Source organism: Salmo trutta, unplaced genomic scaffold (genome assembly GCF_901001165.1).
Source record: "Salmo trutta unplaced genomic scaffold, fSalTru1.1, whole genome shotgun sequence".
Lineage (NCBI taxonomy): Eukaryota > Metazoa > Chordata > Actinopteri > Salmoniformes > Salmonidae > Salmo > Salmo trutta.
The window spans coordinates 108,198-111,858 of NW_021822756.1; positions in this window are offsets into that span (position 1 = coordinate 108,198).

The window sequence follows — 3,661 nt, forward strand, 5'->3', positions numbered from 1 at the left end:
ATGAATGGGTTAAGTTAAATGAATGGGTTAGTTAAATGAATTGGTTAGTTAAATGAAAGGGTTAGTTAAATGAATGGGTTAGTTAAATTATTGGGTTAGTTAAATGAAAGGGTTAGTTAAATGAATGGGTTAAGTTAAATGAATGGGTTAGTTAAATGAATGGGTTAGTTAAATGAATGGGTTAGTTAAATGAATGGGTTAGTTAAATGAAAGGCAAGTTTTATTTGGTGGTGGTGGGTTAATACTCTTTGAAGATTTCATCATGAACCTGCAGGAACGAGTCAGTGCTTTGATGTTTGCAGGTGTTGTCCAGGGTCACGCCAAGGTTTCATTGTACTCTCGGAGGGGGAACAACGTGGAGTTGTTGTCAACCGTGATGATGGAGAGGTCTTGAAGCGGGCTGGCCTTCCAACGGGGAGGAAGAGCAGCTCTATCTTGTCGAGGTTGAGCTTACGGTGGGCCGACATCCATGTTGAGATATCTGACCCGGCACACAGAGATGAGTGTCGTCACCTGGGTGTCAGAAAGGGGGAAGGAGAAAAGTAGTTGAGTGTCATCCGCATAGCGATGATAGGAGAGACCATGTGAGGATATGACAGAGCTGAGTGACTTGGTGTGTAGAGAGAAGAGGAGAGGGCCATCCTCATAGCAGTGATAGGAGAGACCATGTGAGGATATGATGGAGCTGAGTGACTTGGTGTGTAGAGAGACATCCACGAGTTCATCTGTATCTGTCTCTGGGGAAGGAGATAAAAGGGTCCTCTGCCAAAATCCCAAAGTATCCCTTTAATCCTGGTTGATGTGTCAACAATCAGCTACAAGTTATGAGCAGTTAGCAGTTCACACACCAAATAGGCCACTAGAAAGACAGACAGCTATTTATTTATTTTTTACCTTTATTTAACGAGGCAAGTCAGTTAAGAACAAATTCTTATTTTCAATGACGGCCTACCGGGGAACTAGTCCAACGCTCTAACTAACCACTAGGCTATGCTGCCGCCCCAAATTTAAAAAAGATGGGCCCCATAGTTTACAAAAAGACAGACAGCTATTTAATGAAGATGGGCCCCTAGTTTACAAAAAGACAGACAGTTATTTAATGAAGATGGGCCCCTAGTTTACAAAAAGACAGACAGCTATTTAATGAAGATGGGCCCCTAGTTTACAAAAAGACAGACAGCTATTTAATGAAGATGGGCCCCTAGTTTACAAAAAGACAGACAGCTATTTAAAGAAGATGGGCCCCTAGTTTACAAAAAGACAGACAGCTATTTAATGAAGATGGGCCCCTAGTTTACAAAAAGACAGACAGCTATTTAATGAAGATGGGCCCCTAGTTTACAAAAAGACAGACAGCTATTTAATGAAGATGGGCCCCTAGTTTACAAAAAGACAGACAGCTATTTAAAGAAGATGGGCCCCATAGTTTACAAAAAGACAGACAGCTATTTAATGAAGATGGGCCCCTAGTTTACAAAAAGACAGACAGCTATTTAAAGAAGATGGGCCCCATAGTTTACAAAAAGACAGACAGCTATTTAATGAAGATGGGCCCCTAGTTTACAAAAAGACAGACAGATATTTAATGAAGATGGGCCCCTAGTTTACAAAAAGACAGACAGCTATTTAATGAAGATGGGCCCCTAGTTTACAAAAAGACAGACAGCTATTTAATGAAGATGGGCCCCTAGTTTACAAAAAGACAGACAGCTATTTAATGAAGATGGGCCCCATAGTTTACAAAAAGACAGACAGCTATTTAAAGAAGATGGGCCCCTAGTTTACAAAAAGACAGACAGCTATTTAATGAAGATCGGCCCCTAGTTTACAAAAAGACAGACAGCTATTTAAAGAAGATGGGCCCCTAGTTTACAAAAAGACAACGACTAGACAACGACAGATTTCAGGAAATTATACTTCTCACTCCTGGAGATATCAGGAGACCTCTAGTTATAGATCGAACTATAAGGATTAACATTTAGGCTCCTTTAGTCCTGTATTGGTCTTTGTATGCTGTGTTACTGGACACCCTGCTTCCTGAAGAGGCTGTCTCTTTTTCTCTCCGTGTTTGTGTACTCTGTACAGCTCTCCCCTGGTCAGTTCTAAATTTGTGCTATATTGGCTCATACTTTAAGAGATACACCAGGAAGTTATCTCTCTCCCAGCCCCCCCCCCCTTTTCATCTATGATCTGAGTATTATCTTGTATTGACAGAATCTGTCACCATCTCTGTCTGACACCGGTTCTGAAAACTGAACTGCACACTAGTTTTAGGTTATTTTCCAGTGTTGGTAAAAGTACCCAAATGTCATTCTTGAGTAAAAGTATAGATACCTTTAATAGAAAGTTACTTAAGTAAAAGTCAAAGTCAACCAGTAAAATACTACTTGAGTAAAAGTCTAAAAGTATTTGGTTGTAAATATACTTAAGTATCAAAAATAAAAGTATAAATACTTAAATAGTTCCTTCTTTTAAACAGACGGCACCATTTTCTTGTTTTTAAAACATATGGTTAGCCAGGTGCACGCTTCAACACTCAGACATAATTAACCAAAGATGCATTTGTGTTTAGTGAGTCTGCCAGATCAGAGGCAGAAGGGATGGACCATGTGTTGTCTTGATAAGTGCGTGAATGGGACCATTTTCCTGTCCTGTCTAAGCATTCAAAATGTAACGAGTACTTTTGGGTGTCAGGTAAAATGTATGGAGTTAAAAAGTACATTATTTTCTTTAGGAATGTAGTGAAGTAAAAGTAGCAAAAATATAAATAGTAAAGTAAAGATACTCTCCCCCCAAAAAATATCTTAAGTAGTACTTTAAAGTATTTTTACTTAAGTACTTTACACCACTGGCTATTTCCCAATAACATTGAGAGCAGCCTGCAGGTGATCTGGAGTAGAGAGTTTATAAAGATCGCCTTATATTTTTGACTTAACACTTACTTTTCTGTACTGCATTGTTGCTTTAAGGGCTTGTAAAGAAGTAAGAATTTCACTGTTGTATTCGGAGCATGTGACAAAATCAAATTGTGATTTGCGTTATTGTTTTGTTGTCAATAACTTACTGATAAGAACTTAACTCTTATCAACTCTTGGACTTTGGTAACCTTGTAACCTAAGTTGTGTGAATGATACTGTAATCAACTTAGTACTCAAAACAAACCCCCTTTTTAGAATTGAAGTAGTGTATTTCTTCACTCAACACTAGCTACCAGTAAAAAACAGTGTCTAGGTACAATAACTCAGGAGAAGACAGACTTTTAGCACACACTAAGTCCTCTACTATAACTCAGGAGAAGAAGATACACTTTTAGCCCTCACTAAGTCCTCTACTATAACTCTGGAGAAGAAGATACACTTTTAGCCCTCACTAAGTCCTCTACTATAACTCTGGAGAAGAAGATACACTTTTAGCACTCACTAAGTCCTCTACTATAACTCTGGAGAAGAAGATACACTTTTAGCCCTCACTAAGTCCTCTACTATAACTCAGGAGAAGATAGACTTTTAGCCCTCACTAAGTCCTCTACTATAACTCTGGAGAAGATATACTTTTAGCCCTCACTAAAGTCCTCTACTATAACTCTGGAGAAGATAGACTTTTAGCCCTCACTAAAGTCCTCTACTATAACTCTGGAGAAGATAGACTTTTAGCACTCACT